The following is a 14,703-nucleotide window of genomic DNA, read 5'->3' on the forward strand; positions in this document are numbered from 1 at the left end:
GAGAAATTGGGGTTGGACAACAGAACCAGTAAGAAGGAAGAATAATAAGAGAGCACAGTCCTATCAGGGTACACCTGTTCCTGTGAAAGAGCCCACAAACCTCTGGGCCAAGATTGCAAATGGGAAGAGTGCTGGGCACTTCCTGGAACACCACATCAATCCTTTGGGTTCCAACTCTGGTTCTGTGGTCACTGCTAAGGGAGCAGAGTCATGTGGGTCTGGACCAGCCTTATGCAAATACCACTTCACCTTGGTAAGTGAACTGCAGGGATCCCTGCAGATGCCATGGCCAGCAGAGAAATGACCTTCATGGGGCAAGAAGGAAATCTGGTTCAGCATTACTCAGTAGCTAGCGCTGGTTCAAACTTCTTGTGTCTAACACCAGGCAGTTTATTTTATACATACTTATGTACAGTATGTGTCGTAGTCCCACATTGGGGTGCCATCTGTTGTAGCCACACATGGGCTAACATCTGTTGGGGTCCACCCTCAAAGGGTTTCTCTGTTCCAGGGTAGGGGCATGTGGATTAGAAATGCTAGGCAGAATAGACAGAGATACAAAAGAGATACAGAGACACAGGATAGTACTGGGAGGGCGAACCAGTGAACACCACCCATGTTTATTTCTTACAATCTTTAAATACCCTAATCCACAAAAAGGGGAAGAATGCAAAAGACTTTTATCATGATACAAGGACAAAGTGATTACCATCTTAATACCCAAACATCAAGTAACCACACCCTAGATCAAGATAGTCTGTTAGTAGCCACACCTTAAATTAAATCTGTCAATAACCTTGAAGGAACAAGATCAGGCCTGACCTCTCTGACCTTTAGTTAAGGTGGGACAGATCTAATTCTGTGGGCCCCCACAAGTATGACCTTGGGGGAAAGTTTCCTGGTAATAATTATCTCAATCCCACTAGGTGGGGGTGGCTCACACCTTTAATCCCAGCATTTAGGGGACAGAAGTAAGTGGATCTCTGAGTTCAAGGCCAGGCTGGTCTACAAAGTGAGTTCCAGGACAGTCAGAGCTATACAGAGAAACTCTGTCTTGAGAGACTAAGAGGAAAAAAAAACTATCTCAATCCCATATGTATAATAAAGCTTAAGATGTGACTACATTGAAACTCTGTTGTAAAATCTGTGTGACCTCTACCATAAAAATGGATTCTATAGTTTAAGGGCCTAGGATCTTTTAAGGTTTCCATCATATAGATAGTATAGAAGCTGGATGGTGGCTCACACCTTTAATCCTGGCACTTTGGAAGCAGAGACAGTTGTATCTCTGTGAGTTAAAGGCCAGCCTGGTCTACAGAGTGAGTTCCAGGACTGGCTCCATAGCTACTGAGAAACCCTGTCTTGAAAAACCAAAAAAACAAAAACAAAAACCTAGTGTAGAGTGCAGAGGTATCTCCCCTAAGGATGGATTGTATTGACTGAGAAGCAAAGCTCAAGACAAAGGTCCAGGGAGGAAGTGTCTGGGATAAACATAAGAGTCTAGAGAATTGGGTGTGGCCTGGGCCTACAGCTAGCACAGACCAGCTGGCTATTAACAACATCTACAGCCCTTTGGGTAGAAGACAGGTGCATACATCTCTTTTCTAGGAGAGACAAGCCTTCACCCATAACACTCCTAGTTACCCTTGTGTTCATCTGTGAACTCAAGCCCTCTACAGTGCTTTTCCCAAGTTTCTCTGACTCCACAGCAGAGTGGGAAACTCTTGACACTCTGGAACCTTTATACATACAGTCAGGACACAGCTACATGACCACTGTGGCAGTCTGAGGAACTTGCCTCAGAGGCCTCCGCTCAGGTGAAGCTAGGATTCTTCCTGCTGTTGATTTTTTTTTTTTAACGTTTTTTGTTTTTCTTTTGTTTTTTTTTTTTTGTTTTGTTTTTGTTTTTCGAGACAGGGTTTCTCTGTGGTTTTGGAGCCTGTCCTGGAACTAGCTCTTGTAGACCAGGCTGGTCTCGAACTCACAGAGATCCGCCTGCCTCTGCCTCCCGAGTGCTGGGATTAAAGGCGTGCGCCACCACCGCCCGGCCCTGCTGTTGATTTTTGATCCCTCCCCCAATCTCTGTGACTTCCTAGAGATCCACTTTCTGGATGAGGAGATGAAGCTAAACAAGATAATAGATAAGAGGCAAGGTGTGGTGGTACACACCTTTAATCCCACCATTCAGGAGGCACAGACAGGCTGATCTCTGAGTTCAAGACCAGTGTGGCCTATATAGTGAGTTCTAGAATAGTCAGAGCTATACAGAGAGACCCTGACACAGAATGGGGCAAGGAGGGAGGAGATTAGCAGTTTAGAGCATTTGCTGCTCTTGTTACCAACATGATAAAACTTACTCTGTGAACTCAAGTGTATTATTGAGAATCTTAACACGCACGTGGTAAAGAATCTGATGTGGACACAATCTTATCAAGCATGGCAAAACTGTAGGTTGTTCTATGCAAAGCTATGTGTAACGGTCTGCTCTGTCCCTTTAAGAGACAAGCCCCACCTACTCCTTCCCCCATCTGCCAAGGCAAGTTCATCTTCAGCTTCCAGCCTGAGTCCCTTCCCTCTTCTGTATCCTTCTTGAAGAAGCAGCTTCTGTCTCTCCCTTCGCCCCACTTCTCCCCTTCCCTCCCTTCAGTTTCTCTCTGTGTGTGTGTGTCTCTCTCTCTGCTCTTCTCCCCTTCTCCCCTTCCCCCCATAACCCACTAAATAAATATCCAACCTCACTCTGCATGGTGTGCCTATCCATGTCTCTGTCTCTCGCCTGCCACGTGGCTCCCTGCCTGGGACCACCTGCCTTTGGAGACCTGCAGCGTGGTCTTATGGCATGCCCATCTGTCTGTCTCTCCTCGCAGGACTGGCTGCCCTGTTGAGGTCTCTCACCCACCATGCGGCTCTCTGCCTGGGACTTGAGGCCTGCTGCAGCCACTCGGGGACCTGCAGTGTTTTTGCTGCTGCACCCCTCAGGGGCCTGCAGCGTTTTATTTAAACCATAACAATGGTGCCATGACTTGGCCAGGCTCTTTATGTTACATGGAACCCTGGGCTTGGGAGCCAGGTTTCTTTACAACAGCTCTCCATTCGCCTGAGCATGATTTCTACAAAAACCACTGGCTTCAATTGGTGAGTTCCCCCATTCTGGTCAGCTTAACCGTTTCTCTGAACCCGAGGAACTGACCATTGAGCTCCCAGCAATCTTCTGGTGTTCCTAGAAATGAGCAACCCCCAACCATGGCCTTCATGGCTACGGTTGAGCCTTTTGCTGACATTCATCTCTGGATTGCTTCCCTTAGCTGAAATTATGTTTGGATGACCCAGGGTCAGTCCTCCCACCCATCTGTCTGTCTCTCTTCCAAATGGACAGATGAACTTGGGGTCCAGGATTCCTCAGATTTTTCTTTCTCCTTTTTTCTTTTCTTTTTTTCGCCTGCCATGTTGTTTATTTTTGGTTTTGGTTTGGTTTGGTTTGGTTTTGGGGTTAAAGACTGCTTGGAGTCGCCTCTGGCCTCTCTGGCTTCTAATTGCCCCAACTGGAGACAGTCAGATTTTAGCACCCTGCCTGTATGCAGAGGACGCTATCCTACAAGCCCTGTGGTGTTTGCTGCTGATTTATACCCCACCTATAGGGGAGGTGTCTTCCTATTAGCCTTGTGGTGTCACCGTTTTCATGGGTTTTCAGTTTCAGCTATGGGTAGCAAGCCATCCGTGTCTGTCAATCCAGCCTCCACCTGAGATGGATGCCTTTTAGAGGCCCTAAAACCCCAGGCCTTAATGCCCTACTTCTTCAGCTCCTACCCTCACTCCACCAATGTCCCACTGGTTCCACTTTTACAGGAGCTTTCTAACTGCTGTCAGCACACAGGCAAATGGAAGGAGTTTCCTCAGACTGTCCCTGCCACTGCTACTGCTGCCAACAAGGTTGAATCCACGCTGTGGCTGTCTTCAATTCCAGCCTTTTTCTCCCCGCCGTAGCTTGTGGTATGGTGGTTCAGCAACAGGGTGGATCATACCTCTAGCTCTCCTTTGTTATTAAACTTAAAATCCCTGCAGCTCAAAAATTGTGGCTTTTCCATACAACATGTGACTGCTGCCATTTTGTATGAGGTCAAGTGACCTTTTACCACCATCTTAATTGAGGTCAGGTGACTTCACTGCCATCTTGGCTGAGAGCCAGGTCAGGTGACCAAGTTCTACCATCTTTACTGAGGTATCCCCTGTCTGGGTCGTCAGTTCTGACTCTGTTGCATGCGTGTTTTGTGCAGTGGCATGCCTTTGGTAGGGCCCACCAAGGGCATCTACTTTGCCCAAGTCCTGTTCTTCTTCTTTTTTTTTTTTTTTTTTTTTTTTTTTGGTTTTTCGAGACAGGGTTTCTCTGTGGTTTTGGAGCCTGTCCTGGAACTAGCTCTTGTAGACCAGGCTGGTCTCGAACTCACAGAGATCCGCCTGCCTCTGCCTCCCAAGTGCTGGGATTAAAGGCGTGCGCCACCATCGCCCGGCTCAAAGCAAGAAGTTTCGTGTTTTAAATTGGTATGTTCTTTTAAGACCCTTACAACAATACAGTATATTCAATCCAACCCTGATTTAAAATATATTAAGCTGTTCTCTACTATTGTTAGTTCTGCCATTAACTTTCTATTGCAAGCAATTTTTTATTCTTTCTGTCTTTTTATGAGTGTAAATCTTACCTGTTAAGAACAAATGCAGTATGTTGATACAGTGTTTAGTATATTAAGGAGAGAAATGTTTGGGCTTCTGTAGAAGGAAAGGGTAACAGAATTATTGCTGTGTGTAGTCAGATTTTTCTTTGGGTCACCAGCTCACAATAATGACAGAGACTTACTATTAATTATGAAATTAGCTTGGCATTAACTTAGGCTTGTCCCACTAGCTCCTATAACTTAAATTAACCCATTTATTTTAATCTGAATTTTGTCACATGGCTTATTACCTTGTCTCTTCATACTGCCTATGCTGTTTCTTCAGCATCTGGCTGGCAACTCTGTCTTTCTTTTTCCCAGCATCCCTCTCTGTGCCTGGAAGTGCCACCTATACCCCCTGCCTAGCTATTGGCCATTTCACTCTTTATTAAACCAATCAGAAGGTGCCTTGTCAAAGACACATCTTCACATTGTACAAAAAGATTATTCCATTATGACTGGACAGGCTTTAGATATTAATCTGGCTGCAGATGCAAAAGTTAACCTAGGACACACAGGTACAAAACCAAGCAGGCCGGCAGAGACCATCTCCTGTTCCCAGCCAGGTTCTTGTCCCACTCTTCACCAAGAATGGAACAGGCAGGTGTGAAGAGTACAACGGTCGGCTCAAAATCAACCCAAGAACCTGTACAGCTCTGAGCTGGAATTCAAAGCTCCAGAAAGCATGGGGTGCCAACAAGAGCCATCATTTGCAGAGCAAGTCTGCAGGTCTGAGAACTGTTAGTTTTTGTAGTTTCTGGAGCAGGTCTCTGAAGCGAGGTGATGAGTGGTCTTCACATCTGGAGGCTGAAAACTGCCTCAGGAAGGAATTCCTGTCATCAACCAAGGCACAGCGTCTTGAAGGATGGGGCAGGAATGAGATCCCTCTGCAAATCCTGTGGCAGATGACTTCCTGCATCCAATTCTCAGGATACCTGTGTACCCACCCCCACCAAAGCTCATACTTTATAGGATGCCATCTGATATCAGCAAGCTGGACCCAACTGGATCCAGATTAACTTAATGTGGACGTGCAAATGGGATGAAAGCAAGACCATGATTGGGAAAAGAACAGTCAAACCTGGCAGGGGCTGAGAAGAATTTTAAGCCCACCAAATATAGCTAAAGAATAGTTGAGCATGGTGGCACACCTTTAATCCCAACACTCCGGAAGCAGAGGCAGGCGATCTCTGTGAGTTTGAGGCCAGCCTGGTCTACAGAATGAGTTCTACAACAGTCAGGGCTACACAGAGAAACCCTATCTGGAAACAAATAAAAGAAACAAACAATGAAGTAGCTAAAAGCTTATAGTCAGGTCTCAGGTCTGTTTCTTCCAATACTTAATTTATTAAAATGTTTTAGCAATTCCCTACGAGCTGCCTGCTACTTCCCTGCTTCACTCTTTGTGTCTGTGTCAGCAATTGCACTAGTGGTGATGAAGGCTGCTTTCAGGGCCAGAGCCTGTCAGTGGCCAGAAAGCTCTGTGCTGACGGGAGGGGAAGTCGTACAAAATGATCTGTGGTGGGAATGTGCAGTTCCTCATTTGACTTGACCCAACTTTTAACGTGACAGTTATGACAGAACACACAGTTCTCCAACACACATTCTTCCTCCTCCTCCTCCTGTTGCTCCTGAGACTCCCTCTGAACGCCAGCATGGATCAGGAAACACCTCAGGAAGGGAGAAAAGTGGCTTCAATTCTAGGAGTGGACAATAGGTCATGACCTTCAGGCCACTAAGGTGGAGCTGACTCAGACAAAGTGGATTCTCAACCGGACAGTCTGGAAAAACTGGCAGAGGACAAAGCACACGGCAGAGACAGAGAAAGACAAGTCAGAAGAACTGTAGCGTAGCTCTGCCCTCCAGGGGCAGCTGTGGAGCAAAGCTTGGTAGGATGCGGGGTGTTCTAACGGTAATAAGACCTCCACCCGCAGGGAAGCCCATTAAGCTCACTGAGCAGCTCAAAAGAGCTCCAGGAAGTCCCTGAAATGGACTGGGTTCACTAAACCCCTCCCTCCTCAAACATATAGGAAACTGTAAGGACCGCTCAGAAACTCCCAGACCAATGAAACTGCCTAGAAGAAGCTACATCAACTTTGGTGATGTAGCAGTCTTAGGATCATCTCTGCTCCTGTAACCCTTTACCCGTATTCCTGTAAGTAATCTCAGTAAAATGCATTGGTTCACCAAACCGGACTAGGGTGGTGTCCTTGTCCATTGTCGATTCCCTACCCGGGCTGAGTCTCCTAGGAATAGTGTCACACATGAGCAGAGCAGCACGTGTGGAGAAAGAGGAAACTGATGTGGGCGGAGTCTGAAGCAGATACAGATGACTGTCCTCGGCGGAGAGACTAGCTGCATGACGACAATGAAAAGGGAGTGACCAACTGTATTGATCAAAGACGACAAAAGGGACTGAGGACGCCCTCTTCTGGGCACCGGGCATGTACATGTTTTACATATATACAGGGAAAACACCCATACACATAAAATAATAAAATTTTAATTAAAAAATAAATCTGACCCCATAATTTCTTTACCTAGGTACTGTCAGAGATCAAAATGACAGACAGGTCCTCTCCCAGGTATCTCCAGGGCATTCTCACTCCTTCTGCCCTGCCTGCAATCATTAATTCAAAACTGCCGTCATCTGGCTCCATTCACCTCCTTTGATGATCCTTAATGTTAAATCTTACTCTGCAAATTTTGCCTTTAATTATTAATTTAATTTTGACTCAACAATAAAAGGATACATGATTTTAAAATTGGATACATTTTTCAAAAACAATGAGAGTAAATTCTTACTTTTTTTTTCTTTTTGTAAAAGGTCTCACTATGCATCCATGGCTGGCCTGCTTCTTCCCTGTATAGACCAGGTTGGCTTCAAGCTCTGAGTGACCTACTGTGTGCTCAGACTAAAGGCATGTGCCACCATGCCTAGCATATTCTTACACTTTATGTTGTTTCCAAATGTACTTTGAATAGAGTTGTGTTGGGGACTGTGGACCCCCAGACCCTGAATTTCCTGTAAACAACTTGTTATGCTTGTAGCTGCTCTGAGCACGAGACAGGGGAGTGGTTTCTGGTGGCTTGCAGCTGAAGGATCCTGGGAGCCAGGTGTGGTCATTGGTCAGGGAAGACACTATGAACACAATAAAGTTGGCATTCTTGGGGAATTCAAGGATGACCCGTGTCTCTGTCTCTGTGTGTTTTGTGTGTGTATTTCAATCTCCAGCCCCTTTCCCGGCTCGTGAACCATGCCGTAATGCGTAGAGTGTGGAGACAGAGCGTTACAGAGTTGCACTTTCTCTCACCTGAAGCTTTTATCACTCTTGTCACAATATCTTTTTTGTTTTTATTTTCTGAGACAGAATCTCTTTGTGAAACGCCTTGGCTGTCCTCGAATGCAACCAGTAGACCAAGCCTTGAACTCACAGATCCTCAAGGATTAAAGGAATGTGCCACCACTGCCTGGCTGACATGACATCTCGTTCCCTGCTTTTTTCCAGCTTGACAATGTGGTTCATTCATTTATCTGCCGTGTCCCACTGAATGTAGTGCTCACAGAACAGACAGATTCAATCTATGTGACTTGCTCCACTGAATGACAGTCATGTACAGACCACTCACATGTGATACAGTAACCACCTCTGCCACAGCTATGATCCCATGAAATCTCTGCCTGCTGGCACCCGTTATAATTCCTAGAGGGAAACCCTCCTTTGTCCCCACTGCTGATTGAGCACCTTGCTACCTCAGGCTTCCTGATGGAAAACGTTTCTGTTACAAGCCGCCTTCTCCCGTCTCCTCTGGTCATCTCACCAGATCCATCTGGCCAGGCCTCTTCTACATCCTGGAGACCAGATTAGAAATCATGTTTGCAGGGTTCTCGAGATACCCAAAGACAAACAGCACACTGAGAAGCATCTATTTCTGGGAAACTAGAACTTGGAATCAGAAATCAAAGCCTGGCAAGTTGCAGACTTCTCACTCCCATCACCTTCCACGTTGCCACCGACAATGATAGTCCTGCCAGAGGGAGGTTACCAGGGAAACACAGAAGTGCGTCCACAAAAGGGGAGTTGACTTGAACTGGGGTGAAAGCTGACAATTAAGTCAGCAACAAAATCAATAAACGATGGAAATGACCTGGAGCTTTGTTAGTCTAGTGGAAGTGAGCAGCAGACCAGATAGAAGTTCAATGAGAGCCATGGGAAAGGCTCTCTTCCCTCCGCAGGTCTGGCTGTCTGGGAAAGCACACACACAAAGGGGTGATCCACAAAATCTCCACCCCAGAGAACACGACAGCCCAGGCAATCTTGACTAAATTCCACAGCTCACATACAGATCAGTTTGCTAACAGTGAATATCTTACAAGTTCAAGGTATTTGTAAACATCCTCTACCCAAAGGATCGGCTGACCACTGAGCTATGGAGATGAGGGGGAGTCCCCAAGAAGTGAGGGTTAAAAATGAAACCAAGAGAGGAAACCAGGCAACAGGGCCACACCTCCTAATAGTGCCACTCCCTGAGTCTAGGGGGGCCATTTTCAGTCAAACTACCACATATAGTTTCCTTTTTGTTTGTTTGTTTGTTTGGGTTGGGGGGCTTGTTATTGTTAGGACAGAATCTCATGTTGCCTAGGCGGGCTTTGAGGTTTCAGATGCTCAAACCAGATATAGAATCTGCAGATCCAGATATAGAATCTCAGCTCCTTCTCCAGCACCGTGTCTGTCTGCATGCCACCATGCTTCCTGCCATGATGACAATGGACTAAACCTCTGAACTGTAAGCCAGCCCCAATTAAATGTTTTATAAGAGTTGTCATGGTCGTAGTGTCTTCACAGCAATAAAGTCCCAACTAAAACACAATAAAAAAAATCGTAACTCAGGTTTCCACATAATATTATAAAAATGAGGGAAACAAAATAAGAAAGCATGGCTCACACAGAGAAAAGAGGAATTGCTAGAAACTGACTGATTGGGTGCAGGTGTTGGATTTAGCTAACAACAACAACAACAACAAAAAACCCTAAAGCTGCTATGAGGGAAGTATGAAGACAATAGTTTAACATATAGAAACTCAGTAGAAACATAGAAACTTAAATGGAAAATCTAAAGTTTAAGAGCACAACAGTTGAAAATGTAAGATTCATTATAAAGGATAAACCAAATATTTACAATAGCAGAACAAAACAATAAACTTTAAAAAAAATTAATAAAAATGATCCAGTCTTAAGAACTCAGAGGGAAAAAAAGATTGGAGATCTAGGAAGAGTGTCAGAGATCCATGGGCTCTCTCCCTGAATACCCATATACACCTAACAGAGCGCTTCAAAGAGGGACAGACAGCACTGCATGTGTGTACTGCTCTTGCAGAGGACCTGGATTCAGCACCCTTGTCAGAAGACTTATAACTGCTTGTAACTCCATCTCCAAGAGATCTGATGCCTTCTTTGGCCTCCAAGGGCACTGTACTCATAAGCACAAACTGACATGAATAAACATATAGTTAAAAATAAAAACAAGGGGCCTGAAGAGGTAGCTCAGTGGTTAAGAGCACTTGCTGCTCTTCCAGAGGAGCCAGGTTCAATTCCCAAAACCCACATGGCCCCTCACAACCATCTGTACCTCCAGTTCCAGGGGATCTGATGCCCTCTTCTGGCTTCCATAGGCACCAGCCGTGCAAGTGACACACAAATGTATCCACAGGTGAAACACCCATATACATAAAATTAAGTAGAAATCAATTAATTAAAGAAGTTGAAGAGATGGCTCAACAATTAAGAGCACTGACTGGCCTCGTGCGGTGGCACACGCCTTTAATCTTAGCACTTGGGAGACAGAGGCAGGTGGAGCTCTGTGAGTTCTAGGTCAACCTGGTCTATATAGTGAGTTTCGGGACAACAAGGGCTATAGACAGAGTTCCTGTCTCAAACAAAAAGTAAACAAGCAAACAACAACAATGACTGTTCTTCAGGACCCAGGTTCGATTCTCTACACTCATATGGTTATGTGCGCCCTAAACTCCTAGGACCTCTGTGGGTACCACGCACAAACATGATGAGCAGACATCTGTACCAGGTTTTTCTTTTGGGCCACAAACAAGCTGCCAAATCATGACATGGAGGCTTGTTATTAGGTTTGAATGCTCAGCCTACCTGAGGCATGTTTCTGGCTAGCTCTTTTAACTTAAATTAACCTGTTTCTCTTTATCTACCTTGACCGCGGGGCTTATTACCTTTCTTAACTTCTGTATGTCTTTCTTTCACTGCTTCTCAAGTCTGCTGGCTGGCATCTTCCTGACTTCTGCCCCAGGCATGTTCCTCATTCTCTCCTCTTTTCTTTCTTGTTCTTCCCTCTTCCTTTTCTTGAGCCTAGATTGCTCCTCCTATTTATTCTCTCCCTGCCAGTCTTGCCTATCCTTTCTCCTGCATAGCTATTGGCATTCAGCTCTTTATTAGACTAATCAGGTGCCTCAGGCAGGCAAGGTAAAACAAATGCAACACATCTTTACGTATTAAACAAATACAACATAAACAAAAGTAGCACATCTTATACAGTTAAAGTAATATTCCTCAGCAAAAACAAATGTAACACATCTTTGCCTAGTTAAAATAATATTCTACAACAGACATACACGCAGGTAAAAACTCATAGACATGAAATAAAAATATTTAAATAAATAAATACACACTTTAAAAAATTGTACCATTTAACATTAAAATATGTTTACTTACTTGATTTTTTGAAAGAGTGTCTCCTTATGTTGTCTAGGCTGGCCTTGAGATCCTCCTGCCCCAATCTCCTTTATATTGAACTATAACATCCAGCCATTTTAACCATTTAGGTGTATAATCTGTGTCAGTAAATACATTCCCCCTATTGTGTAACCACCCTCATCCTCCATCTCCAGAATTTTTTCACCTTTTCCAGATGAAACTATATGCCCATCAAATGCTACATCATTGTCTTCCCCCAGAATCTGGCAACCATTCTTTCTTATTCTTTTACTTTGTGTGTGAATTTATTGACTGCAAGTATGTCAGTGCACCACAGGCATACACCGCCTGAGAAGATTACGAGGGGGGTGTTGTAATCCCTAGAACTGCAGTTACAGATAGCTAGAGCCACCGTGTGGGTGCTGGAACTTGAACCCTTGTCCTCTGGAAGAACAGCCAGTGCTTTTAACTGCTAAGCCATCTCTCCAGACCCACTAGTAACCATTCTTTATGTCTATGAATATGATTACTATAGAAGGTTCAGATAATTGGAATCCATAGTGTATTTGTCCTTATTTCATATGGGTTAAAACACACAGACATTTACAAAGCAATAATCATACCAAGGTACTATTAGGTTTTTACAAATATCTAAAAAACAATAACACAAAATGGGAGAGAGGGAAGAAGGTAAAGTTGCTAGAATTTTACACAGATTAAGTTAGTATAAAGCAGAGTGTAGTTGGTGTGGTGGGGTAAGCCAGCAATGCCAGCGCTTGGGAGGTGAACATAGAGGGAACAGCAGTTTAAGACTAGCCTTGGCTCCAAAGCAAGTTTAAGGCCAGCCTGGGCTTCATGAGCTGGTTAAGGAGGGATGGAGGAACAAAAGACACGAGACAGAAAGAAGCACAAAAATGAATTGACACAAATCAAAGTGTATCTCTAAATGAATAAATGGATGAATGAACGAATAAAAGTAGATAATGATGTACATGGTGTTTTAATTTTTAACTGATTAGAAAAGCTTCTGGGGAGAATGGGGGAACACAAGGTATTACTATATATAGCCCTGGCTGGCGTGGAACTTTGTGTGTAGACCAGGCTGGCATTGAACTCACAGAGATGAACCTCCTTCTGCCTCCCAAGTGGTGAAATTAAAGGAGCACACACTATGCCCTGTTGGGAAAACAACCTTTAAAATATGTTTGAAAAGGCTGTTTGTGGCTAGGTGGTGGTGGCTCACACCTTTAATCCCAGCACTCAGGAAGCAGAGGCAGGCAGAAACCCTGGCTCGGAAAAAAAAAAAAAAAAAGAATAAAAGCTGTTTGTGGTGGCTCATGCCTGTAACCCCAGCATTTGGGAGCTGAAGGCCAGCCTCTGCCTCATAGTGAGTTCAAGCCTAGCCTGGGCTGCATAAGATCCTGTCTCTCAATGCCCCACATCCAAAAAAGTCTTTAAGAATCAAGAGAGACAGGCATGATGATACACTCTTGTAATTCCAGCACTCAGAGAGTAGAGACAGGAAGGTCAGGAGTTGAAGGCCAGACCCAGCTACACAGTAACCTCGGCTCACAAACAAATATCACAGAGGAATTAAGATAGTACACAAAAATTTAACACAAGAGAACAAAGTAAGGAGGGATGGAGGAACAAGACACGAGACAGAAAGAAGCACAAAAGTGAACTGACACAAATCAAAGTGTATGGATACAACATTACATATGAACAGTAGCCGAACTCCAATCAGATGACTGGGTAAGGAAACAACGTTACTACCTGTGGCCGCTAAAGGCACGGTTTCAGCTCCCCCTTCCGTCTCCCTGGGGCTGGGATTATAGGTGAGAACCACTCTGCCCAGTTATATTTCCTGATGTTCAAATTTTCTACTAAGAGATAGTAATCACGATATTTCAGTCTTGGCACAGAAAATAGACATATATAGAAATAATAAGTAGAATTGACAGTCCGAAGAAACCGCACACATATGCTTTCAACAAGGATGCCAAGAGCACCCAGTTGGGAAATCACATGCTTTCAATGAATGATTCCGGGACAGCTGCTTATGCCCGTGCTAAAGAATGGAGTCGAATCACTTCCTTGCAGCATATTCCAGGATTAACCTAAGATGGGTCAAGGATCGAATTGCAATAATTAATGATAAACTTTTCTTTTAATTTTCTTATTTCCTATTTATGTGTACATGTGTGTATCTTTGTGGGTTTATGTGTACCATATGTGTGCAAGAGGCCAAAGGGATCCAGAGTCCTCAAACTGCAGTTTTAGGCAATTGTGAACAGTCCCATGTGAACAGTCCTCTGCAAGAGCAGTACCCATTCCCAACCATGGGGCCGTCTCTTTGGCCCTGGCACAACTTTTAAAAAAAGTTTGGTTTTATTTCTAATTGTACGTATTTGAGTCTATGTGGGGGTATTGGCATGTGTGTATTGTGAGTGCAGGAACCCATGGAGGCCAGGAGAGTGTGAGATTCCCGGAACTAGGGTTACTATGGTTGTGACGCACCAAACTTCCAGCAAGGTCGTTGGGAAGAGCAGCCAGCTCTCTTGCCACTAAGCCATTTCCTAGCCCACAATGATACAAATTATTAGAAAAAAATGCAATCTTTCATAATATTGAATTTTACAAAGGATTCTTAGATATAACACTAAAACCACAATAGAAGAAAAATAGCTATACTTAATTTCAACAAAGTTAAAAACTTTTTTTTTTTTTGCTTCAAAAGGGACTATATTGAAACTGGACACTATGGTACATATACAGTCCTATAATCATAGCACTCTGGAGGTGGAGGCAGAAGGATTAAAAATTCAAGATCGTCCTCCACCACACAGAAAGTTCAAGGCTGACCTGGGCTATGTGAGACCAGGTCTCAAGACAAAAAGAACAACACAATGGCAATGTGTTTGAATTCCTAGAGTCAGAGCAGAGTAGAGACCAGGGTGTGACCTCAACAGCTGAGACTGTATTTCTTAGTACACACAATGAAGGACAGCAGCCTGCCTGCAGGGGATAGAAGGTGTGCAAAGAGGAGTGAGCTGCTCAGGACTCTGACAGAGGTGGGCAGGGACTTGGCAATGGGGATGTTGATACAGTGAAGGAAAGGGGAGCACAGACTGCAATGGCCACTTCCTCCTCGGGTTATATGTCCTGACAGGCCAGTGTTATCTTTAGAGACTGGAGGGGGGCGTGATTGGCTGATAGCAATTGGGTAATGATACAGCCTCAGTGGGACTTCTGGTTTTCAGCAGCTGGGACAT

Source organism: Chionomys nivalis, chromosome 4 (genome assembly GCF_950005125.1).
Source record: "Chionomys nivalis chromosome 4, mChiNiv1.1, whole genome shotgun sequence".
NCBI classification, from domain to species: domain Eukaryota; kingdom Metazoa; phylum Chordata; class Mammalia; order Rodentia; family Cricetidae; genus Chionomys; species Chionomys nivalis.